Below are 27,080 nucleotides of genomic sequence, written 5' to 3'. Positions count from 1 at the left end.
AATACTCTCTACTAGATTGCAGCTTTTGTGACAGCTTGAAAGTCTGATGGTCTCAAACCCAGGAAGCTGGAAACGGGGAAAATGGCCCTGTACTGTTGTGCAGTCTGGTGGCACTGACTAGGGTTTCCTTGTCTGAAGATCATCATGGTGGAAGAGAATTAGAATAGAATATTTCAGTTGGAAGGGATCTACAACGATCATCTAGTTCAACTCTAGTTGATACTTGTGTGATTACAGGGAAGTAAATGGAAATGCTTCTGGTCTCTGACTTCTCTGTAGAATGGGTAAGTTTCTGATTTTAATGTTTGTAGGTGAAGTCCCAATATTGCAAATGATTCTGCTAATATCATGTCTGACCTGCTTGTCACTGTTTCTCTGCCTGGTCATTCTGCCAGTTTCCTTGTGAACATTGTTTCCTTTTACTTGTGCTTTCAACACCTATTTTAGTTCATGGCCCTACATCTTAAGGTTATCCTATATCAGGTTTAAGTTCACTATCTGTTTTTCCTATCTAGTTTTAAGACCTTCTCTAATTAGATTCTGACGATTAAGCAATGTCTGGTCCAGACACAGGATGGGAAAAGCTTACCAGTTTGGTCCATGCTGAAATCTGCCTGTGGATGAAGGCAAATATATAACAATAATAATGATCTGATTAGTAAAACAAATATTTACAGCCCAGAACTATATGCCTGAAATGCAACTAAGCTGCAAAACGTCATGGGGTGGAGAGGATGTGTTGTAGCAGCCCTTGTGCAAAAGGATTTTAACTTCTGCTGCCCTTGCTGAGTAGGTGTGAGCACAGTGCTTTCCACTATGGTGTTTGCTGTGGCAGTTGCAAAGAGGAACAACAGAAATGCTCTTCCTTGGAATGGCTGAGACACCCTGATCAGCTGCAGCAGCACATGGTTCCTGGCACGTAGTGGGTTTTTCCTTGAATGTGTGTGTGTTTGAAATCCTCATGTTCTCTCCTGGCTCCTGCACAAGCTAGTATCTCTGAAGTGTTTTACGTGAAGTTCAGTGCAGGCATCCTATTCACTCACGTTTCTGATAATATCATGGACTACCATATTCAACTGTCTAGATATTAAACCTTTAACTCTGTAGTATGAGTATGTTGTAGCATGGGCTCAGTATTCATATAGCTATTGCAACTGGCAACACATGTTGCTTTGAAGACTAAGCTTTCTGCCATGAAAAACCTCTTTGGTGCCTCTTGGTTGAAACTCTGCCTTGAACAAAGAGGCACCATAGTGAAATTCTCCTTAAACTCTTACCTTGTTCACCATAAAACATGACTGTCTCTTCTTGATCTTGCTAATGTTTTCTGGTTGAAAGTGGGTGGTAATATAAAACCACCCAGCCTATTTCTGTACTAACTGGTGCTTGAGCAAGTGTGTGCTCCTTTAATGTTGGAGCTTGACTATTTTCAACGCCCAGCTCAAGTAAGGTGGAGTTGTTTCCTCTCTGATTCTTATACTGAATGACAGGATGCTCTGAGAAAGCCCTGGAGGTTTTATTAATGTCTCTTCCTATCTCAGTCATGTGTGCACTGCTCATCCTGCACTGCTGTGTGCCCAGTCTGGTTCCACCCAACTGCAAAAAGACTTAAGTGTAGGATCACAGCATGGTTCCAGATAATCAAGCTTTTTCTACACTTAATCCCCCTCAGTAAGGAGAAGATGCAGGCAATAGGGGAACTAGGTATAGGTGTGCTTTGGGCTCTCATTTGGCCTCCATGTAGATTCCCCCTCTCTGACAGTGAAAGAACAGGCCCCAATTGGTCTGCTTCTAGAGAACAGTCTTAAGTTGCATGGTGTGCAGGCAACTAATGATCACACTTGGAGCACCAACAGCCCTGAGTGTGTGGTAGGCTGGATAAACTGCCACTGAGAAACTTGCTGCTTACCTGACAGCAGTATGCCTTGAAGCCAGTGGTATGCCTGTCTCCTTACAGTGCAGAGCTGCTGTTCTGATGTTGCGTGTATAATCCTGTTCAGCATTCCCAAGGGCTGCCTCACTGAGGGTTGGCCCTTTCTGGTTGATGGGGGGGGGAAAGGCTGGGGTAAGCAGGCACTGGGCTCACGGGGGAGAGCTCTTCAGGCTCAGGCTGCCTGTGGAGAAGCTGTCCTGGGGTTACTGCAAGGGCCAGGCTCTCCCAAGCTTTATGTCCTCAGGTTAGTGCTTGCACCCCTCCCTCCCTTGTTTTGAAGTGGAGATTAAATGAATAGGCCTTGGTACTTTTGCCATATGTAAAGTGGTTAAAGCATCTTTTCAACAAGGTTTTGTTGTGTTCTGCTTTGGAAGTCTCCTATTGTAAATAAGATGATGTACTCTGCTTTTGTTGGAGCTGGTTATTGCAGATGGGATGAGGCCCTTTTTCTGCATGTCAGTACAATAGAAAACCGTAAGTTTTGCTAGAAGAAACATGTCTGAGTCTGCAGGATTGCCTTAAAGTTTCAGAGAAAACTACAGCCCATGCTACCAGTGGTAAAGTTCCATGGTATCACTCCTATTTTCTTTTCCCTACTTGCCTTCTGACCTAACTGAAGGTGCTGAAGCGACCTGTTAGTTTGCAACATGAATGGTCACTGAACCCAGCAGGACAGGGGAGAGGGTTTGTAATATTACTTGCATGGCTCTATTAGCAACACTTGGTATGAGTAAGTTGGTAGAATAGTGTTATGAGCCATCTTCCTGCATCTACTCAGCAGCCTGAAAGTGCAGTTTGAAGTCAGCTCTACTAGAGCTGACCCTAGTAAGTTCTTGGGTTTTATTCCTGGAACTGTTGCACAAACTTAACATCAGGTGCTGACTTGGAGTTCTGGATCTTGACAGTGAAGCACATGGGAAGCCTGAAAGATTTTGCAGGGTCTGAGAGATCTCCAAAGTAGCGTCGGACTTCTGTGAGTGTTTAATGGGAAATGAATCTTTCCTTGTGCGTTTTTTTTTTTTTCCACTTGATAATAGTGTTAAACTCATCTTCTGCAAACCTGCTTTCAACTGTCTGGCTAATTTATACTGGAAGTAATTGGACACACCTAACGAAAAGCATAGTGGAATTTTGCGATGAACAGCAATGTTCTCTTCAAGTCACTGGTATCCTCCATTTGGCAATTGTCATAAAAGCAGTTAAATAACCTGACTTCTCCCCTTCCCTGCCAGTGACAAAAGATTAAAATGAGTCTTCAAAACTGTAACTCTTCTCTAAAGCTTCCCTAACAAAATAGCATTTATTACTCTCTTAATGTTTTGCTATCTAACATTAGGCTGCTGCTCAACTTTCAGAGGGCTCTCACTGGAATAGTTAACCATGGCAAGTGCTCTAGGCACTTCAGGACTACTGCCTGTCTTGAAGTCCAAGGGGATCATGGTGATTCTGTTTAACTGCAGTCTTGTATAGAGACCATGTTCATCTACTCTCAAATCCATAATATATTCATATTAGGTGCTTGTCTACTCATTCCATAACGGGATGCCGGTCCATACCCAGCACTGAAGTGTTTCTAGGCAGTAGCAGTACTTATTCTGATATGCTGGTTGCAGCTCCTCCTAGTGTGCCCCTAGCATGGCAGGTGCCACTTGTATGGTGGGTTGAGTTTTGCCCTCCTCTTCCATAGGGTTCACTGAATATTGCCCTTCCTGTGTGTTGTGAAGGGATCTCAGTTATGTAGACTTCTTCAGCCTTTCACAAGGTTGTGGTGATGTGTTAAAGCCCGTGGGTGGCTTTTGAGCACAGAAGACACAACAGAACGGTTGATGAGCATGTTGCTGCCATCTACCAGCATAGGGAGTTCCCACCCTGCATGGGGGGAGTGCTGTGAGCTTTGTGCTAGCTCTGTGGGGATGTGTCTGCCTCGGTCTCTGCACTTGGGTCCTTCTTGTGATCTGCTAACAGTAGAAAGTGTGTGTCCCGGTTACTTCATGAAGACTCATGAGCCTAAAGCATCTGAGTAGTCAGCCCAGAGCTGTCTGCTAGGGCTGTGTCCAAAACAACTTTTGCACTACTTCCTTCTCCAAGACCTTGGTGTCTCAGTGTCATTCAGGTCTTTCAAGCAGATGGGAGAACATGAAGCACCAAGGGATTGTGGCCGAGTCTAACATGGGCTTGCCAGACCATGGGGTCAAGTAACTGCAGTGAATATGGGGAGGAGCAAGAGCTGAGCAGCAGGCATGCAAATGCTCAGCTGCCTCTGTCAGGCTGCAAACCCCTGCTCCTTCTAAAACAAAAGTTCTAGGGCAGACCTACCTCTAAGGGATTCTTATAGCACTGACCCTTCAAAGACTTAGTAAGTGGCATTGCTTGTGCTAGCTCAGCAGTCTGTCCAGGGCCTGCATCCTTGACCTCCTATGGCTGTCCTCTCTGCCAGAAATGGTGTGGAGATAATGCTTCCAAAGGAAAACTTGATCTCTCCCTTCAGAGGTATGAAGTTGGGCCTTGATATTCCTTCTCCATGTGGTTGGTGTATCCCTGAATGGTGCAGGCACTGCTGGCCTCCCGGATCTTGAGGCAGCTGAAGCAGCGCTGAGAGCTTGGCTAAAGGGGCTCCTTGTCTCTAGATGTGAACTCTTGAAGGAAACAGATGCCTGGTCTCATCTCTTAATAGACAAACCAACTTTGCCTGTAGATGCATCCAAAAAAAAAAGCTAATGTGGTTCTAAAGTTTTTAAACAGTCATTGTCTAGCATAACTTCTATGGGACAGACTTCTTTATGTTAAAGGCCCCTGTCCCAGAAGGCTTTTTAAGCCATGAAGAGGGCTGGAAGGTATCGGGGCTGCTACAGTATAGTCTGCTCTCAGCAAGAGCTTCTGCTCCATGTTTGGTCCAGCAAGGCTCTTGGCATTACAGCTATTCTCATATAGATGGACTATGAATTATTTCTTGTGGAAACTTTAGCTATTGTGCTTAGTGGGTTTACAGGAGCTTTTTGAGTCTGCTTTTAATGTATTTGTGTTGGTGGGGATTCTGAGTGGAATTACATGCCCAGGCTTTCAGATAACTGCTGTAAATACACAGATCCACTCTAGTCGCTTACTTCACAGTAGCAGCTGCTGTGGTGTTACAGAAACTTCATAGCTTTGACTGCATCTTATTAGTTCAGCACACTATTAATATCCCAGCAGCTTTTTGTATTACTTTCCACACTTAATACTGGTTCTCCTTCCTTCTTCCCTTCCCCCCCTCCCCCCCTTCACACTCGGTGATTAAACTAAATTCATCTTGGGGCTGTTGCATTCAAGATGCCCTCGCTGCCCACACCAAAGAGGGGAACTAGACTGGAAGCAAAACAATTGTGCTAACAGTCACCAGGTATATTTAGTGGCAGTGTCATCTGACATGCATTTATTGCTCAGAACTAGCATCTTTCTGCTTCCATATGGAGCATTTGTAGTGCTGGCAAAATCTTTCCAGAGAAACAGCTGCTGATTGGCTGCTCTTGTCTATTTGGGGAAGGATCTGTCCTTAAATACTTAGTTATTCTGCCAGCTAAAAAGGGCATCAAGCACTTGGCGCTATCAGGATGGACTTGAAACTTTACTGAGATGTATTGGCTGCATTGTACCAAGACCTGATGAATTGTTGTCTCCCCCAGAGAAATGACTGCACAAGTACCAGCAAGAAAACTAGTGGGTGTAGGTACATCTTGGGCAAGTCACTGCATGGGACTCCAAAATGCAAATTACAACCTTACTCTAGAAGGCTTTAAAACCAAGCATCAGGTTATTATGGTTAAGTGGTTCTGGTGGAAATGTTATGAGATTGCGGTGCATCTCAGCTACTATTTGTTCTTAATGTACAGAAATTCTATTCCAAATGGCATCAATTCTTTGAGGTGCTGTGTCTTGGTAAGGTGGAGAATGCAGGTTCTCTTCTGGGGAGAGAGACTGGGAGTCAACTTGCTTTTGCGTCTGCTAATAACCAGAAACAGGGTGGGAAGGAAGTCTCCATCAAGCATTTGGCATGACCTCCCCAGTCCCCAAGTGAGTAAACCATGTGGCTGACGGCTAACTCCGAGTTGGGCAACTCACCAAGAAGAATGAAAGGATTTTATTCCTTTGAGGGTAAGCACTTGCCACTTCTCCCTAGAGCTCACAAGGTCAGAAAAAATGACATCCAGACAACTGGCAGAGTACTGAGGGATGGGTTTTACCCCAGAGCCCAGGGGTTTTGGTCAACTCTGAGCTCTTGCGGCACCCTGCACAACTGTGAGGAGTGAGAGAATTCATGTGGTATCACCTTGAGACAGAGGCTGGCTTAGGGCAGTCTGAGGGTCTAGGACACTGAAATACCTTCCTGCCCAAAATAGTTTGAATTAGTTGATCTGCATGGCATGCTGCCAGCCTTCAAGGAGAACTGGGGAGGCCTGGCTACTGGTCAGTAGGCTGGGCAATAGGAAGTTATTAATAGCTGCTCTTCCATGGAAAGAATGAGTTTGGCTTAGATGCGATGCAAAGCTGCTAGCTGGTACAGCAAGCAAATGCTGGAAGTCTTGTTTATTGACACTTGAATGAGCAAGTTGTGCCCCACAGAGAGCTCTGAGCCTCATGGTCTGAGGTCTCCTGGTATTGGCCTTTCAGCTGTGTGGTCAGGCTGCACAGGTGCAGGTCTGAAGAAAAGAGGCTGTCAGCTCTTGATCAGCCTCAGGGTGTGGTGGGTGTTTCTTGGCAAGTTTAGGTTCCCTCAAGTTCCCTTATGCTCCAGTTCTCACCTGTAAGAGTTGGCGCTCTGTCTCTGAAGAAACTTGATTTAAGGACAGAGAAGCAAGAAAGATGCTTTTCCACACACTAAAATTTTAGTAAAGGAAGATTATCTGCAGAAACTAAACCCAAACATGGCTGGTGTGGAACAAAGGGTGGAGGAGATTTGGAGAAGTAAACAAATGAAAGTTCCCCTCTTGAGTGGAATGGCAATGAGGAACTCCTTATGGAGGATTTAGCTGGATCAAAAGTTAAAGTAAAGCACACAAGTTTATGGATTAGCTCTTCCAAGAGTCATGCATATTAGTGCAGGGTGAATGTGTTTATCTTCTATGAATTTGCTTAATTCACTGAAAGAATATTAAAACTTAACACCCTTCGAGGTCTGGAAAAGCCACTCTCTCTCAACTAAATGAGAGTCCAGTTCACAGGTTGCTTTGGACATGGTTTGCATACAACTTCACTTGGAGTATGATGAGGAAAATGCCACGAGGTCTCTGTCCAGATAAAAATCCACTGCTGAAAGTGTGTGGTCATGACAGCCTCTTGCCCAGCTTTGGGGACGGCTGAAGTCAGGTGAAGGTTTCTGGTGTGCAGGAGCTATAGCATGTCCTGGCCCTCTGGGGTGGGACCAGCTCCTGTTGGAAGAAGAGGAGGTGGCACAGCACTGCACAGAAGGGACTTGGTGAGTGTCTTGGTCATAAACTATACCAACAGGTCCTCTCCTTTCAATGCTTTTTGGGCAAACTATGATCAGAGTTGCTTTAATGATGTTATTGCAGGTATCTTCTGTTGGGTGTGTTCTTGTCTCTTTGATTGGAGTTAGCCTTTTTTGTTAGGTGAAGGCTAGGAGAATAAAGTGGTATTGTCTTCAGTCTGAGGCTTGTATTCCCTTTGTATCCTTCAGTTCCTTCCAGGAACAGCTACCACTTGCAGGAAACTAACACAAGGCTCTGGCTTAATACGTAGGAGGTCACCAAGCCCTGTTTCAGTGGGACTCACATTATACATCCCTTGTAACAACTGGTGCTTCTCAAGGAAGCTGCTATCTCCCAGAGTAACTCTGTGGATCAAGTTTTTGCTTCTCCCTCATCTTAAAAGTTCACACTTGATTGTCCTGCTTAGAAAGAGAGTTGCCAACAGAGAAGGAGGGGCAATGAACAAGAGCTGATGGAATATCCATTTCTTATTAAAAATAGTTCTTACAAAAGTAGTTCTTGTCCCAACTCTTGCAGGGAAACTCTATTTCCTTGGTGCTTCCTGCTGATCTGTGTTTTTGTCAGTTTGATTTCTGCCCTGCAAAACAGGTGTAGAGATGCTATAAGTAGTAAGAAGTCTAATGCTGTGAGTTCCTTACAGACTTTAAATTACAGTTTTCCTTCCTGTGCCACAACCTTGGGTCCCTGAAGTGCAACTGCAGCATATTTTCTGTGACTAACAGCTGTAATTCCCTAATTATCATGCTCTGTTCTCCTGCTGTGCTGTAGATTTTTGTTACCAAGGAAGCAAACCGAGTTTCCTCATTCCTACCCTGGCTTTGTATACTTCCAACTGTTTTAAATCCACCATTTGATGCAGCCCATAAAGACAAATGACTGTCTCTTGTTTCAAATATTCAGTCTCTAGAATATCTACATGCTGGAGAGAAATAGGGCAAAACAAGTCTTTCTGGCCTTTCTTCTAGTGAAGGCAGCTGGTCCAAGGCTATTCCTAGGTTAGAAAAAGTACCTTTATTAGCTGTAACTATCCTGTGCAGAGTGCTGGGCTAAAAGTGGTTTCAGGCAGTGGGCCCAAGTAAATGGTACTTATGTGAGGTGACTGACAAAATTTCTGTAAAACCCTGGAAAGTGAAGGTGTGTATGTGTAAGCTCTGGTGGCAGGCTGTATGTGTGTGGTGTAGTTGACATACAAGCCTTATCGTTTGAGGATGACTGGCATGGTAATGGGGCCACTGGGTCACTTTCTTTTTTTCCTTCTCTCCATCTTTGACATTGGGGAGAAATCCTTGTGTACCAGATAGAAATGAGAATAAACCTGTGCTAATCTAGATGATTAGAGCAGTACAGCCAGACTGTATTGTGACAAATAAGCAACTGATTAAAATACCACAAACATGTTAAGGAGCAGGAAAACCTTCTAGTTTCTACAAAAAGCACAACTAAATATTAACCAGTTACTTAGTACCCAACAGTGTACTTGTTTACTGCATGCACCTTAGGCTGTATTGAACAATGCCCATCATCCTCCTGAAGAATAAAGGTAATGCTCTAGACAACTGTCACTTTGGACTTGATCAGGCTGATGTGGCTGTGTCCAAGGCACTTGCATAAAGGCCCTGTTGCCCTTGGTGAGAGTTGGTGATAAACAGGAATGTTTTCCACAGGCCCAGCCTCCAGTAATTAACATTTCATGTCTCATTCCAGAAATATCATCCAAGTTGCAACATGAATGATGTCTTCTAGGTCACAAGATAAAAATTACTGACTCCAGGGGGATCTGCTGCCTGACTCTTCTGGCCATTAAGCTAAGATGGAGGAGACAGCTCCTTCCTCTGGATCACTGAATTTAAATCCACAACTGGGTCTAGCAAATATGACACCCAAGGAAGGCAATAAAGGAAACTATCTGTTTGGCCTCAAATCAGAGGAGAAAAGGAAAGATGGAATACAGCTGCCAAAGAAAGAATAAGTTTAGACAATACAACAGGTCTCCCTAGAATGCCCAGCACTACTTCATCTACAGACTTCACAAGATGCTCTATAGAATACATTATATAGCTGGTAAGGTATGGATGCCCATAAATCTATGGGGCCTGCTGTAGACGTATCAGCACTACAGAATACTGCTGGGAAGAACTAGATCTCTGAAAACGTTTTGTTCAGTTTCTGCAAGTCTGGTCTTGTGCATAAGTGTTTAAATGTTCAGTATTGTACACCTTTAGCATACACTTGTCAGAATATATTAGTGTAACATGGAAGCTTGCTTTTAAGATGCACTAAACTCAAGGTTAGAGGCAATAGTCAAACTTTTGTACTTCATAGAAACTCAAGTTATGGTGGTGGTAGCTCAGCAGATGTTTTGACTCCATGGTACTCTGATGTGGTGTTACAATCTAGCAATGGTGTATTAGAGTTTAACTGAATGCCTAATCTGTGCTAGCATGCAAAGCCTGAATAAAATATAGAGTGTTTCTGCTGAGAATGGTAGAAAACCACTGGGCTTGCAAATTATTTTGAACAAATTCAGTTTGATCACTGTAAATGTTTGAATAAGTAAAAGTGTCTCTTGCATGAGCTCTGTGAAACAGAGTAATGTAATGAACTTGGAAGAAAAATTCTTGGTTGCAGTGCCTGTGGTATAATCTGTCCACACCTCTGCCTTGGAAGAAGAGAATAAGGGTGCCGAGAGCTCATGGCTTGGACAGATGCAGTGGCTGTATATCTTTATGTAAGGCAGAATTTACTGTCTGATGTAACTGGTCTAGGTTTCTCTGGCTGCTTGCTGAGTGTACCTGCCCACACCTGTGAGGCCTCCTGGCACAGCCAGCAGGTTGCAGTGGGTTTGCCTGTATCTTAAGATAGGAGAAGTCACCAGTGCATGTTGTGTTACCTGTCACACACTGTGTGAGCCTGCACCAGCACTGTGGGCCCCCTTGCCCCTACCAGCAATAGCATTCTTTCTCAGTGGTATTAAAATCCCTTCTAAAACAGGAGCGGGATGTGTAATTTAAAGCCTTTTTTTCAGGTATAACAAAAGATCCAAGGTGTCTTTTCCTTTCAACATGGCCTGGGAGAAACTACATTGTACCACTCTACTGCTAATACTCATTAAAGTTGTAATAGTACCTCAGAGGGGATAGTTGGAGGTAGTCTCATGCTCTGAAGATCTGTACTCCTTATGTGGTAATTTTGAGTTGTTCAATGTGTCCAGGTTTCATAAACTCTGCAGGTAAAGGCTTCTTTCCCCACTGAGCTTTTTTAGATGTCTACTGCTGGTGGATGGCTGTTGGTGGCCAGAGTGGCTCTCAGAGAAGTGTTCCAGAGGGGAGGAGAATGCACTCACCTGTGTCTGACTTGGTAAATAAATAATTAATTAAACTCCCCCTAAACCAAGGGGGCATTCACCTGTATAGGACAATGAGTGAGTAAGCTGATGAATGATCCTGATAACATGCTAATGGAGTGGCTCCTCTGGAAACATAAGCTTTATGGACCAGAGAGGGTGTGCTGGATTTGACTGGTGTCTGACAGCAGTGCTCCCTTATGCTGCATAAGCAGTAACTGGCAAGTGCTGTGGCTGGCACATGGGTACCTTCTCTTCAAACTTTGAGAAGTATTGTAACTGAAATTCATTTTAGATAACCAAAATGTAATGGCTTCATGAGTCTTTTGTAATGGGGGCATCTCAAACAGGGATGCTGGAGCCAGAAACTGCACAGGGAAAGCATCTAGATTTACTGCACTTGAAGGTTTTCAGTGGGAGGCAGCTTGTGTGGCTCCTGGCCTCCTCAGCCCCAGCATGGCAGAATGGACAGCAGCTTAGAGTGTTTAATACCTCTTGGCTTTTTAAAGCACAGGCTTCCACCACAGCAATCCTGGCACTTCACTCTCTCCAGACTCAATAAAAATATGGTTTGTTACCCCCTACCAGGAGAGGATAAAAATGCTGGCATGTGCCCCCAGGGAGAAGGAAGGTGTTGTGTGATCAGACTCTTGACTCAAAGCTCTGCTTAGCAGTCAGGAGCACTGTCCTGCAGCATTCCTGCTGAGGCACACTCACAGCTGAAACACACTGTGGCAGGAGGGAGCTGGGTTACACAGAGCAGCAGCTCACTCTCTCATGGCTGAGCATCTGCTGTGCCACAGCCCAAGCACAGTGAGTTGCGTGGGAGCTACCTTGGACTTGCTTCTATGGAGGTAATGGCAGCTGAGGGGGGCAGAGTGTGTCTCTGGCTCTCCTGAAAGGGGAGAGGGTGTTGTTAACCAGCCTGCTTGGATGAAATATTTCACATTTCAGAGGTGGTGTGGGGCACACACAGCACACTCATGATCCCCTGGTTTTGTGACTTGTGTACACTGCAGGAGTAGCACACATGTCCTGTCTCCACTGTGTGTCACTGGTGTGGTTTAGATCCTCGTTGTTTGTCATGGGGGTGATGCATAAGGACTGCACACTACTGGGTTTTGTTTCACAGGTGTGAGGGGGTCTGTTTTGTGGCTCACAGCTGGAGCATGAGTGGTTTGTGTGGCACATGAAGAGGTATCCTGGGTGCCACTGAGGTTCCCCTGCAGCTGCCCTGGGGCCTCCCCTCCCTCCTGCCCAGCCAGGGTGGTGTCAGGGCTGGCTGCAGCTGTCTGGGGATGAAGAACCCTCTTGGGGTGCCAGCCAGTCTGGCTGCTGTGCAACAGGAGCCTGTCTGCAGCCCCACTAGTGTTTTTCAAGGCTGGAAGGGTTGTGTCCCCCCCTCCCCCTCACCACACAGCCCTGCTCTATGTGGAGTGAAGCCCTGTCAAGGGAGGTGGGGGGGTAACACTCCCTCTGTGCCCTGCAGCAGGTGTCTGCTACAGCAAGATGCACCTGATGAGCCATGGTCTGTCCCACAGGTGAAGGTGCAGGCCAGGGGCAATGTCCAGGTGTGGTGGCCAAGAACTGGAGCTCCTGGGGCTGAGCCTCCTGCTCTTTGTCCTCCTGGCAGCACATCTGCAGCCACCTAAATTCAAAGCAGGATTAAGGGTTAGACACTTCCTGTACTGCTTTGTAACTTCATCTAAGGGTAGTGTCAGGCTGCTAGCCTGCTGTGAGAGAAGTCTTCAAAGTATCTACACTAGTCAGGAACCAAAAACTCAGTGAAGTCATGTGGATGCTTCTGAGTGTTTACCCTATGTTCTTGTGCAATAATAGTTGATCTGAACAGTGCTGGCAGGCACTTTCAGGCAGGCTTGTTTTCAGGCCACTCACCTTAAGTGTCCCAACTCTGATTTTACCACCTCATCAACTGGACCACACCTCCTCTCTTTTTGCCATTTTAACTTATCTGAAAGAAAACCCTCTATACATCATATCAGGCTGAAGGGTAGAAGTATTTCTTTTTGATTTACAAAGCAGCTCTTTCAATGTGTTATTAGTAATGTATATTTAAAATACACACATATATAAATATACACAATAATAATAAATGAAGGCGGGACAAGGGATGCTACTCATACCTCACTTAAAAAGAGCAAGACTAACCCCCTGGTAACAGTTTCCTTCAACAGTCTTCCAGTGCTTCACTATCCTGCAGAAAAGGCTGATTTGGGCTGCTGGGCCCCTGCAGAGGGGATTTCTTCAGTGAAACTCCTTGCAGATAGGCTGTGGGCTCAGCTGCTGCCTGAAACAAGTGTCATGCATTAGAAAAGCCGCAAAGCTTTGACCCAACAGCCACTCCATCTTCTGCACTGAAACTGCTGCAGACCTTTATATGTGTAAATATACCAAATCTGTTGTACACATCCCCATACTTTTTCCTGACCCATACTAAGACGTCTGACATAACCAACTGACCATCTAATGCTGCCCAAGCAATCCTGTCACACACAACTGAGTGCAGCAACATGTCACCAAAACCAAGGCAATTGAAAAGCCAGACATAAATGGTGCTGAGTAGGGTCCTGCACACCCAGCCAGTGCATGCATACCACTGCTATGCTTGTTACCCTCTGCCTTCACTTCCAAGAAACAGGCTAAGTTACTCCGTACCATATGCTCTTCCACTAGAGGAAAGCATTCAAAATTTACAAGACAATTCTATAGCTGTAACAGGAGCTTGTACTGTACGTGCTTCTTACAGCGCCTTGTTACTAGGCTCATGCTATAGAGACCTCACTGTTATCTGCAGAAGACTTTGTCGCACTGAGCATTTTCTGCACCAAGCTTAGCATTCCACCCCTTCCCCCCAACCGTCCTTCCCCAACAAAGGCTCTTTTTTTCAGGAGAATTAAGGCACAAATCATCATATCTGTTCCAAGGGCAGAGTGTGTCAGTCTTATTTACTCTGCAAGGAGCACTGGCATTCATGGGACGCCAACAGCTGGATCTGAGCATTTCCTTTAACTGAACAGGTTTGCAGTCTTTCTGTGCTGAAGCAATTCTCCACATCACACAAGCCTGCATACCAGGATAAAATGAAAATTTAAGAGCGCTGGCTAACAAGACCGAGAAGCTCATTGTTTAAACAAGAGGCCAATTGTTTGGGTACTCGAATGCCCCATTCCTCCAACATTAAACCCACACGAGGGACAACAGCCTAATCCACAGCTTGCTGCCAGGTGGTATAGAAATTAATCTTTCACTTACCCAGGCTATTAGTTGCGGTATTCAAACATTTGCAACCCAATGAGGCAAGTGACTGAAATTTTCTCCTTGTCATGGAGGGTTGTGGCAACGTGGCAATATGAAATATCAGCCTCCAGGAGTGTCCCCCATGGTGAGGAACAAGTGGATGATGTGTCCCACAGGGAGACTGGGGGAATGGCCCCCAGGACCTTCTGGCTGAACACATCCAGCCCAGGGCTGTCTAACCGCACAGCAAAGACGCTGGAGGACAGGATGGACTGGGAAAGCCCAGGCTCACCATGGACCTGGGTATAATCCACCATAACATGCAGGGCTGAGCAAGTTTGGTGTTTATGAGGAAATTAACTAATTACTGATCTTTCTCACCTTTTGGCAACACCAAAACTCACATTTCTAGTCTGACAGGACCCCTGGGAGTGAAGGTTGCACAATGCAGGGACCCTCACTAGGTCTCCCAAAAGCTCAGGGACACGCTTCAGATCTGCTTGCCAGGACATTTAAGTCATCTTCCTAACAGGTATTAGCAGAACAGAGGAGGAAAAGAAATCCAGTCCTTTATTAGCCTGCTGCTCCATTGAAGTCCATGGAGGAAAGGGAAAATACCCAGCAGCAAGCAGGTGATCAAAAAAGGGACAACACAAGCTGTCCTACATAAACATTTGGAAGGGTAAAGCCTCATGATCATTTAACATGATTGCTTCTAGTCTTCATCTGCTCACACTTCACTGCAGACCTTCACAAAGCACTGCCAAAGCTTTTCACTACACCAAGATACATATAGTTTGATGCAGATAATTTTTACAACTATTACAACTGCTTTCCCCATTCTTCCCTAGTGTTTTCCCAGTAGTTTACAATCCCATCTGGCCACAGGTTTTCTTACTGCCCTCTCACTGCCTTTCCTAGCCCCAGGAACTCACTCTTGTGCCACAGAAGATGACAGCCTCTTAATTTGCCAGCACAGTGACCAACCTACTTGCTGTGCAAATGGAAAAGCAAACCATCAGGGCCAAGTGCAAGTCACTCTCTTGCCACGTGTTTGTGCATGACTCCAACACAGTGCCCAGGTATGTCTCCAGGGCATCCCAGGTCATTCCCCCTCCTGGAGGAACACTCCGCAAAACACAACAGCTTTTCCCACATGGCAACACCACAGTCCCCCTTTGGTCCACATATTCCTCCTGTCCATGTCCTCACATGGCAGCAATTTAACAGTTTATGTACCATCTTCTTCCATATCTGCTATCAAATTTCCAGATATACCAAGTTCTTATTTTTCCAGGGTTTAACTGGACTAAAGGTCCAAATTATGCAAGATAACAGAAGAACTGAACAAATCTGAAAGGCTTTAATGCACATTTTTATGGATCCCATGAATAGCAGCAAAGCTAATGCAGAGCTTGGGATTAGAAGAATTTGAATCCGAATTATTTTTGTTCCTCATTTGGCTTGCTTTATAAAGCATACAGCCAGTAATTCCACAGCCTCTGTCAAACTCCTTGCTATAAATAACAATTTACCATTGAAAAGAAATGTAAAGGGTCAGAGCTGTGCTCAGAGATTCACGTATCACCCACAAAAGGACCTTCCCAAGCGAGTTGGACACAAGCTGAAAAGTAAATTTCCCAAAATGGGAAACAGTGGGGAGAACTGAACAAATAAGGTGTTTAATTCCTTCTGGTCCCATATTTTTACTTAATCTGGTGTTAATCCCACCTGCAAGCACTGCCCCAGGATGAGTCATAGACAACCACACATCCAGGCCCAGCTTCCAGCCCAAACCTGAAAGGCAGAAGCAAGTCTTCAATCCCACCGCTAACCTCCATCCTTAGCTGTCACTAGTTCTAGCCTTTGGTAACTCATTCTTGATTCAAAACTAGCAAGCCAGTTACAGGGACCAGCTGGGGTCCTGGCAGTGGGAGCTGCAAGGCTGGCTCTATTTAACAAGATGGCATATCCCTGACCAACAGTGGACACCATAAAACATTCTCCTTTTCCGCATCTGACTTTGACTAAAGTACAAGGATCCAAGAACTGAACCAACAGCCTTGGCTTTCCTGAGCTAGTCTCCATCTCAGCACTAACCACTGCCTTAATACTACAGAAGTATTTAGTTCAGTTTAGGAAAACTAAACCTTAACCCTACTCCAAAGAGGAACAGGTTCCTGCAAGTGCCAGCTCTCGTCCTACCTATACAGAACTATGTTCCTACAATAAATGTGTGTTTGAATCCCCTGTGCTGACAGCTGTAAATCTAGCTCCAATTCTACTCGTAAAGCCACAATCACCATGGGTATTTCTGGCAAATGCTGAACAGAAAAGTATGTGTCTGCTAAAGCTGGCCTTTATCTTGTAGCTGCAAACATTAAGAGTTATATAGGCTTAGCTACCTCTATTTTTCTGAAACCACACTATTTCCCAACTTTCTTACTGATCTTAAAATCAAGTGCAGCCTACCAGACAAGAGGAGCAGCCTGTGCATGGGACAGCTAATGTCTGCCCTTAAACTGCCTGGCCAAAAGTGGCGTAAGACTGCAGACTTGCAACCAGCTTCATCTGAACCAGCCAGAAAAAACACTACTCCCCTGAGCCAGTGAATCGAGATAGCCAGTTGTCCATGACCTGCTTTGAAAGAGCAAGGCAGTATTCAGCAATTCAAACACCAGCTCTCGTTTTGGGAGGATTAGCTTTATTGTGTGTCTCTTTTACCTAGGTCAAACAAGTTCTCCAATTTCAAACTTAATTTCATCCCCACACAGCAACCACCAAAGTGCTGCTTCTTTCACTTCCTCCTGGCTAAAAGTGTGGGAAATGGTACACAGCTCTGCTGTTCCCTCTCCCTGTGATTAACATGAACTATTGATAATGAGGCTTCTCTGTTTCTCAAATCAGACCTAATCAAAGCTTGAACTCTAGACTTAACCTTAGCAAAAGCAATACCAAGCATCAATGATTATTGCTTCACAAGGTGAAGAAGGTATTACATTAAAACAATACCAGTGTTCACTCTAGAAGAATATTACCAAATACACAAGTACACCTCCTTTTTGGCCCAATCCTAAACCCCATTCTAAAGCAAAATCAGGACTTAACTTGGAAAAACTTTTCTTGCTCTTACCAGATGAAAATGCAGAAGAAACCAACCCCTGACCCCCCTTTATAGCTAGACACCTCAAACTAAGGCTAATTTGAATTTTAGTATTCACTCACTTGAATTGTAGTTGCAAATATCACAGTATGTCCCAGACCATGGCTCAGAGTCTTAGTTTACAATAAGACTAGCACAGACTCCCAGTTTGGAACAAGTTATCTTAAGCAGGTACCCATTTCCCCAGATGAACCACCTCCTAATCACAGTCTCTAATTTTTTCCATCATTATTTTAATAAGACACTGACTACCTAAAGTGGGATTGACAGCTTCTTTGAAGGAACAGTCCCTAATACTGTTACCATTTGAGAGGGTACCAATAGTTCTGTTATATAGCCTACTGAAGGCTGGGACTGTAACATCCCTACAAGCTGTTTCCTCTTGGAAAAGTTTGTTACTCAGTATGAGAAAACCATTTTGTTTGATACTAAACTTTACTTGAAAGTACCTATGTGTTGTACAAGCACTGAGAAGTTGTGTCTCTGTATATTAGAAATACATGGTTACTAACTGAAATTTTACAGCTGGATCCATTGTCTGGTTAAAAAACACCTCTGCTACTTTACTTCTTTTGAAACACATAACTGAGTTGCATTTCCCCCCAGTGATTTACTAATCTCTATACATAAAACCTCCTTTCTAGGAGCACTTTAAAATATTTGTACGCCTCCACCAGAGTCCTAGATTAGCCACGTGCTACTCTGTGCAGATGGAAATTAGGGTGGAAATGTGTGCAACAGTTTACAGGAGTGACAGTCTTTATGGGGAAAAAAAAGCGCCACTCACAGGCTTTGCACAGTCACTGCTATTGAATACAACTGGGCAGAGAACTATTTGCTTTATACATAGAGCACTTTTCACACTGTGGTTAACACACAGCCCCATGACTGCAGCAGGCACCACAACCTTAAGAGAAATACTTCGAGCCAAAGTCTACCTTTTTAGAAATCTCCTTCCACAAATGTGAAACTTTTGTGGCCATCTGTTCTGCACAAAACCAGCATCATTTCCTGAGTACACCACCTCAGCACCCTGGAAGTCCCAGCCTGGCAAACGTCTTCCCTCTTGCACCCTGCTATCATCCACTGAGGGCCATCATCTTTTTTTTTTTTTTTGGATCTTACACAGCTCTCACTTTCACACTGCCACTTCTCACCCTATCTTCTAAAACATGATTTCAGCCTTGCAACTGTGAACTCCTGTCCACGCACACTTGGTCCACACATGATGAATTCAGTGAGAGCTCCTGACAGAAAACTACCCTTGCCACCATCCCAGCCAGAGCCTCCCCTTTTCTCAACCAGTTTTGAAAATTCAACACCATCTCCCAAACAAGCTCTCCTCTAGCAAGGACAAACCAGGAAAACATCTCAAATTGTCACTGTTACCTTTTTGTTCAAAGGGAACAAGGAACACTAGATGGCCCACAACCCAACAGCTAGCCAAAGACACAAGTTTATCCACCACCAATCCATTTACAGACTGTAACACGTCATACAGGGACTCAGGGCATTAGTGCACCATGAGGTAAAGGCTGGGGGCACGGAGGAACAGGTCCATCTACCTGCCCATAGCTCAGCTCCCGATCCACAACACGGAGCTCTTCCCTCGGGATGGGTATTCACATGTTACGCTTCCAGGCTGCAAGATGCTCAGCAACTCTGAGGATCAGGGACATACAGTGTAAACACCTGCAGCTCTGCTGCTGCTATCAGGGAAAAGAAGTGGCCAGCTGAGGGCAGGATTCACCCAGCCTGCTGGCAATACCTGTTCCAGGAAGAGATGCATTGTTATTTCTGTCCACTGACTATCAAAAAGGAGCAGCTTCAATGCGGATATCTCTTCAGTGGTTTAGAAGGGCCCATCTCCCCCCTCCCCAAATGGGAAGCTGTACTTCAATGGGACCTTTTAGCACTATGATAACCTAAATATCTATTAACAATTACCAAAAGTTGGCTGTCCCCAAGTACTAAGGCATTTGTGGAAGTGAACACGTGAAATATTTCACCATTGCTCATTCTTCGTGTGAGAAAGCAGCGGCTCTTTATGGCCAGTATCTACCACTTCATTTCTAGATTTGTCACATTCAGTGGGGATTGCCAGGGTAAAGCAGGAGTAGGAGTCCTGGTTTTCTCATAACATGTATAAGTTTGGGTATGCTAGAAAATAAATCAAATTTGGCAGAGCCTGTTCAGTCCTGTAGGAAGGAGGGGGGCAGAAAGCACATCATAACTGACCCATCTCTGACATTTTGCCCAACAACATATGCAATGCATTTTCATGGGAATGTTACAAAGTCAACTACTAAATGGAAATATTTCGTCTTAAAGTGCAGAAGAGCTACAACAGTCTCTCTGGAGAATCTGTCTGCATATAGATGCTTTGGGCTGTTTAAGGTACACTTTTCTAGAGAAGAATAACATTCATTTTCAGGATACTATGAATTATAAGGAGAGAAATAAAAATGAAGTGCATTTTTTATTTTGAAAAGACTAGGGATTTCTTCTTCCAGTTGTTCTCCACTGCAGAATATTCTTTATGTCCTTCATCAGTCTTGTACTTGGTTACAGATGGAAAATATTAGCTCTGGTTTACAAAACATGGCCCCGTTTCCTGTAACACGGCACAGGTTGGACAAATCTGTCATTTGAGTAGTGTGTCTATTCTGTGGCCAATTCTGTAATCTACAAGCAATGTAATCCTAAACAAGGAATCTCATGTTAGCAGCCAAGATTGGAAAATCCCTGTTTAGTGCGATTGCTGCCAAAACCATCTCACTTGCTAAGGACAAACTAATTTTCAATCTGCAGTTTGGGAGCTTTTGCTTTTCCTTTTTAGCTTTTTTTTTTTTTTGAGAAACAAAACATACCTCACTTTCTAAAATGACAGAAATAACACACTTGCTTTCTTGCTTTTAAAAAAGCACAAAACAGACTTAGAAAAGTTTAATGTATATGAAAAATATCACACTATTTATAAAGAATATTATCCTATTTTTAAAATATAATTGAAACAAACGTCATTCTGCAAGTTTGAAGAGTTGTATTTCAGAACAAACAGCAAGAAGATTGCTGTGTACAAATAAGAGGAGAACAGCAAGGGAGAAAAAGTGTGTTGTAAAATACAGATAGGACATAGATCGAGGATGATCTAGATACAGCTTTAAATAAGAACTTGACCTCAGTTCTGAAGATGGATCAAGATGATATAAATAATGGCAAGGAGGATATGAGATGATCACAACTAAGATGGAAGCAAAACTCAAGAAATTTAATATGTCCAGGTTGGCGGACACAGAAGTGAAAGAAAGACAGAAGGAGCTACAGTAAGTATTTATGATAAGTTTTCCAGGTCACAGATGCTTCCAGCTGATCAAAATGAATACAGTGCAAGAACATAGTGCCGATATTTAAAAATAGGGCTCAAAGAAATGACTCCAAAGTATTAAAGTATTTAATGCTTTTGAAGAAATCTTGAAGGAAAGGACAGAGAAGCTTGATGAGACAAAGGGGAAAGCAAGTATATAACATAGATGAACTTACCAAGTATTCTGTGTATGCAATTAAATGACTTCTAGAAAACTTTTATCAAAGAAAGCTGATGTAAGAGATCTCCTGTTTGGACATTAATAAACCATTTGACATGGTGACACAGGAGAAACTACTCAAAAGAAGATTAAAGATTAGCAGAGAAACTATAATTTGCATGAGAAATTGAGCCAAGACAAAATGGAAATTAGTGGTTTTGAGAAACAAATTATGAGGTTGGAGAAAAATGACTGTCAGAAATTGTCAAGAACAGCTATGGGACAGATCTTTAAGTATTTTCATTTGCTATCTTGAGACAAAAATATAAAGTCTTTCAGTGACTTAAGTTGAAAAGCATTAGCAGCAAGGAATTTGGGGGCTGCTATGTACAACAAACTGCCTAAACTTAAGTCAAAAAATGCAAGCAAGGGTGACCTTTCCATAGTGTAAAACTCAGTGTTAAATGCATGAAACTAATTGAAAGAGTTTATTGTTACAATTTGATAGCTCATTAAAAGCTGCAAAGGATTGAGGGGCAGTTGTGTGCCTGAGCTGGTCCTGCCATAACTAACAGTATCAATGTGATGCGCTTATGAAAAGAGTGAATGTGATCTTACACTGTACCACAAGAGGTGTCCTCGGCAGGCACAGGGAGGTGTTCATGCTGCTACTCAAGTGTCAACAGTATCTTCTTCAGTGTATTGGGTATGGTTCAACTCAGTATTTAAGAAAGAGGAATTTCATCTGGAATATGTGCAGAGAAGGGTCACAAAAAACATCCTGAGCCAAACTTGGCCTCATTTGGTATCCCATGTACCTTTTCCAGGGTTTGAATTCTTCTCTTTGCCCTTCTAAATGCTCCTTCTGTAGTTTCCAACGTGAAGAGCTTCTTTCTATTTTAAGAAAGTTGGGATGGGAGGTTGTGGGGTTTTGGTTTGGGTTTTTTTCCCAAAGTTAAATATTACTAATGTTAATTTTTCTTGCCTTTTCACTCCTTGCAGAAATTTGAATTTGTACACATTACAGCATCTCACACTTTGCCACCTACTGAGCTCAGGGGGGTCGATGGCTCATTTTAGGAAGCAAATGGTCAAATAGGAGGAGGAGGAGGTTGCACTGTCAGAGCAATCAATGTCTGGAGCAGTTTCTCATTGAGAGATGTATGAGCATGACTCAAGGCTCTACTAGTGACATTGGTGAGGTTAGGAGAGGGACTGCCCCACGTTTCCCATGACAGGGCTGTATGGGACAGGAATCCTGATTTTTCCATGTGTAACTGACATGGCATCCTCCGAGCATTGCAATCCAGGTGCAATCGTCACTGCCCACCAGGTCTGTACTTTGCCACCTGCCTTCAAATGAAGGGTCACCCTGGTCCTGCCCAATTTGATAATGCAACACACAGAAAAAAGTTCAGTTTTAATTCTTCAAGCTGTCTCAACTTCTGACATTTTGATCTCTTATCCAGCACACTTAAATACACTGAAGAAGTCCCTTTTAGCAAAAGCACACTTCAAGCATTGGACTCAGCTGTGCAATTGCCCAGCAACTCTCCGCATCTATTGCCCTTCATCTCTGTCATGGCACAGCGTGGTCCAGACCAGCTCCCACTGGGCAACACCAGTCCTGAAAGCTGGTGTGTGGGAGATGACTATAGGAGTGTTGGGGAAATTTCCCTGGCCTCCTAAAGAACTCTCATTCCATGGATCTTCTCTAGCAGGGTGCAGGAGCTAATAATATCCCTCTGCTTCTGTTATATAGCATTTCCTCCTCTTTATTTTAACTTTTACTGGTTGCATTACCAGCTGCTCCTTTGCCTCTGCCGCATGACTGAGTGTCAAAAGAAGCCATAAATCAGTTTATGGTATTCATCCAATGGTAAAATTGGCACTTTCTCCCCTCCTGCAGGACTAGAATTTTAAATGCAGCTTCTAAATATACTTCAAGATTTGATTATTTTAGTTAACATTAAAAAAAGATTGTTAAGAGAAAACACAAATCCAGCTTTCCTTAGAGAAGGCATGCACTGAGATTTTCTCAAAGGGGTCACAGCCGCTGATTGGCACGATCCTGACTGGGGATGCACAGGGCACCACAGCCCCAGCCACAACAGGCAAAACCCTTCCCCAGTGCTGTTGCACTAATGAAGACACACTTGTTAGGAAGCTGGAGCTAGAGTAGGATGGGCACAGGTGTAGTGGGACCAAAACCCTGAGTCAAATCCTCCATGTATCCCACCCTGACCCTCCCCTGTATCCCAATTCCCCACCCTTTTTTTTTTTTTTTGTTAGAGACAAAACCCAGCACAGCTCACAGATACGGGAAGCAACCTCCTGTGTTCAGTGCATCCCTGTCTGACCGCAGAGACCGGAGCCAAGAAGCCTCAATAGGAGACAACCACCAGGAAAACGAGGAATTTCCAAACAACTCTTTTGCAATCTGCTGTATGCTTTTCTTTCAATGGCTATTTCTAATAAAACACATACAGTATCAATATAGCTATTTATTGCTTCCTAATGTAAGTGCAGCAATTGCACATTAAAACTGAACAAAGTATATGATTGTGAATGCGTAATATATGATTTATTCTGATCAAATTGACAAATAGCTGTTAATATTTATATTAAAATACTTTGTCTAGGTAGCTTCCTGAAATATTTTCTTAGCAACAGTGATTAGATTTCAAACATTAGATTGAAATAATGAACAATTGACCAAGGGGAAAAAAAATAGAGCTAAACAGTTTTTTTAATTCAGCAACTAATTTTGAACAACTGAAATTTAAGCTGCTTGCGTTCATCTAGGAAATACTAACAGGAGTAACTATTTGCTCTCTATTAGCACCCCGTCTTTAGTTTCACATGAATGATAATCCAGGCTGCTTTTGCCTTAGGAGCTGGGGGTTATGTTTCCCTCTGACCTTCTACAGAGGCTTCCAAAAATAGGGAAGCGGGAGAGGGATGGCACCAAGTGCCCGTGGAGTGCAGGTGGCTCCTCCTGCTTTGCACCCTGCATGCAAAGGATTTCAGCTTTTGTTTTCTTAAATGCTTTTTCATCTTTTCTGTACAAAGATGACCATGAAAACAAAAACTAATGAAAGTAAAATGCCTTTTTTTTTTTTTCTTTCTGTCAAACAACTCATCTCCTTTTCTCTTCTAAAGAAATAATTTTAATATACTTCCACAAGCACTCAGGGATGACATTTGGAGCTGTCTACTAGAAGATTGTTCTTCTTTAGGTATTCACTTTCTCAAGATACATATCAAATTTTTTAAATGTAACAAGAATCTAGTGACATCCATGGAATATGCAAGTGTAAAAATGAAGTGACTGATAAACTGCAGTCGTCTTTTCCCCCCTTTGAAGAAACAGAGAGCGAACACCTGCGCAGCAAGGACAGGACAAAATGAACTAATATTTAATATAAAAATTGTTGTGGTATCCCCTCTTCTACAGTTCCTTTCACCTAGAAGGTAAGCAGGAATACAGACAAGTAGTTCATTTTTTAGATGACTTCTAACCCCATACTATTTAGTTTTCAGTTCTCAACCACAAGACCCTTTTTTTTTGTTGTTTTTAAAAAACAAGCAAAATCACACAATTCTCTGTTACAATTCTTGTAATGCAAAAGCCTTTCACAAGGAATACTACAATAAATTCAGCTTTGCAATTGACACTTGCTCACAAAGTTATTCCATATTTAATTTCAGGAATGAAAAGATATGTCAGAAAGTCTTTGACAGTACATTTTCCATTTATCACACATTCTGCTTCCCCACATTTGTTTTCACTCCTGCAATATGCTTTTTGCTAAGGCACAATAGACTTCTTTTCAGGAAGAAATATTGTTTTAATTGTTTCAAATTTCATACCCCGTGCAGGTGCGAAAGGCTCTGGTGACTATTCCTCCAAGTGGTGTACATTTCAGTGGTAAAACACCACTAATTACCTAGGCATAAAGTACACTTTTCCCTTATTCTTTTAAAAAAGCCCGCAGTCCTGCAGGGGTTTTATGTAGCACTGCCATTTCTGACATTTTATACGACAAGTTTTGTATTTTTATTTTCACAAAGAGAAATTCACAAGCAATTTTATTCAGCTACCTGCTTCTTTAAGATATTTTCAGGTTATAGACCCATTCCACCCAACACCAAATAATGGTTTTAAATAACATAACCATTAAGAGCATGAAAACAACATTCAAGGCATGAAGAACTACTTAGAAGTCATAGTTCAGCTACAGCACAGCAGTCTGTCAAAAAGTCAGTGAAGGCGTGTTACTCAAAACTCTATTTCTTAGAGCCTCATTAAACTGCACTAACATCTTACCCTACAGACTTGCATAATAAAGCTATAAACAATGCTGAAGTCATCCCTGTTGCAGGCTGGCTTGGCACAACAGCTAGCTACCTAAAAGAAACCTTGTCTGGAGATAGTGAGGCACGTTCCCATCCCAAACAGGGGGACATTTTTACACTGCTGCCCATCACAAAAATTCTAGTGTTGAATTTACATTACAGTGTTGGATTTCCCTCCAGAGGCACACACCAATCTACAGTGGATGAACTAATCATTTATTCCTCTGGGTAAGGGAAAACAATGTCCTGAATACTGAAGGTCTAAATGCCACCCAAGGAAACAGGATTTTAGACAGTAACATGTGGATCTTAACCAAGAGCCCCACGGGAGCTGCAAACCCAACAAGAACAGAAGATTTCTTTGCACTGACAAGCCACAAAGAGGAGACCTGACAAAAAAAAAACCACCCTCCTCTGGGACTCCCTTGAGCAGTGTCTCCATTCCCCCTTTGCAAATTCAGATATCAGGGTTTCCTTTGCCAATACCATGATGGTACTAGATGGCATCGGGTATTTACTATTGCGGATACCAGTCTCTTGGGTGCTCATGAGCAAAAAGAATCACATAAGCACGATCTATAACACTTTTTATACCCCCCCCAATTGTGAATACAGAATATTGGAAAGCTCTATGAGATCAAGCTGATTTTATATATAATATGATATATAACATAGGCAGTCTCCATCCTTCTCCCTTACTCCAAAAAATGTTGGAACCTCTTTAAAGAAGAATTGAAATGAAACAATTTTAAGTTTTCTTCCTCAAATACCCAAACATTTTGGGTAACTAAAGTCACATTGTTGATAAATTTTATACCATTTTCCTTTAAAATTCCCCTAAAATTAATGCTACTTTTGAGACTACAGGGAATAAAAGTTTTCCTATCATTTACGGAAATTATTTCTTAGCTACCTCTATAAAGCTTGTGCATGCTACCAGTGTACAAGTTTTCCCAATAAAAATGTATATGCTAAATATCTGCGGCCTCCAAATGGTACCATGAGATGTTGATTACACAGAAGGCAAACTACCAGCCTGGGTACATAATAGAGGCTGCTGCTAGGTAAAAAATTATGGCATTGCAAAGATTACCAGAAAGGCCTGAGTCTTTGCTATTTCATTTACAAGCCATGCAGAGATTCATATTATAGATAAATTTACATTTAAATCACTACATCCATTTCAAGACAATGTGAATATACTTTCTTACCTAGTGTTTATCACAATTTTACAGAAAACTTTGCTGTCATGAGGAAAACAATGCATTTTGGTTCAAATTATTTTGGCAAAGCAGTTTTCTGCATTTGCCTGAGACTTATTGGACATTGGGGTTGTACCAATTCCAATCTGTTACTCAGATGTGGAAAGTATTGGTTGCATATAAACACCAGTGTGTGCAAAGGTATTTTAAGGTGATGAAAAAAGCATCACTTCAAAATTAAAACTAGCAGCAAATTTAATTAAATTAGTTTTATGTTTAAACAAAATCTGAACATACAATATCAGGGCATGCAAGAATGCAGCTTCGAAGAACGTTAATCCAAGCAGAGGATAAGACTCCAGGGGTTTTCTGCATGAAAAGTCACTGACAATGTGCAAGAGATAATTTCATGTGTACATCATCTCCACGAGTCAGTGAAGTACTTGGACTTGATGTCATGAAGACAACAGAGCTTGATTCAAAAATAGCCTAACTGGCAGCATCTCACAAAGAATGTAGTCTGTATGAGTGGACAGTGTCAAGAAATTATGAACTTCATATTTTTATATAAGCAATCATCTGTAACTTGCTAAAAACAAAGCACCCAGGTACCACCCCATTTCCTCAGAGGCTGCAGGGGGACCTCCTGTCACACTCTGCACATCTCCTGTGACAGTGTTTGATGAGAAGATGCTCTTAAAGTTGCTGTCAATTTGTTAGTGTTACTGGTACTACCTAACAGGACTCAATGAAGGTCTTCTCTAAAAGAAGTTCCATAGTTTTAATTATGTATGTAGAGTTAACACAAG

General features: G+C 42.9%; 1 long non-coding RNA gene across 3 annotated transcripts in view; it reads left to right on the top strand.

Annotated features, from left to right (window-relative positions):
- The window catches only part of LOC141930857 (uncharacterized), a 67,814-nt gene extending 44,535 nt beyond the window's left edge, over positions 1–23,279 (top strand). For all 3 annotated transcript variants that reach the window (XR_012625412.1, XR_012625411.1, XR_012625413.1), the window contains exon 5: positions 23,003–23,279. This is a non-coding gene — a long non-coding RNA (uncharacterized LOC141930857). The remainder of the gene's footprint in view (positions 1–23,002) is intronic.
- The last annotated feature ends 3,801 nt before the right edge of the window (positions 23,280–27,080 follow it).

Source organism: Strix aluco, chromosome 16 (assembly GCF_031877795.1).
Source record: "Strix aluco isolate bStrAlu1 chromosome 16, bStrAlu1.hap1, whole genome shotgun sequence".
Classification (NCBI taxonomy): domain Eukaryota; kingdom Metazoa; phylum Chordata; class Aves; order Strigiformes; family Strigidae; genus Strix; species Strix aluco.
This window is presented reverse-complemented; position numbering and strand designations above follow the sequence as displayed.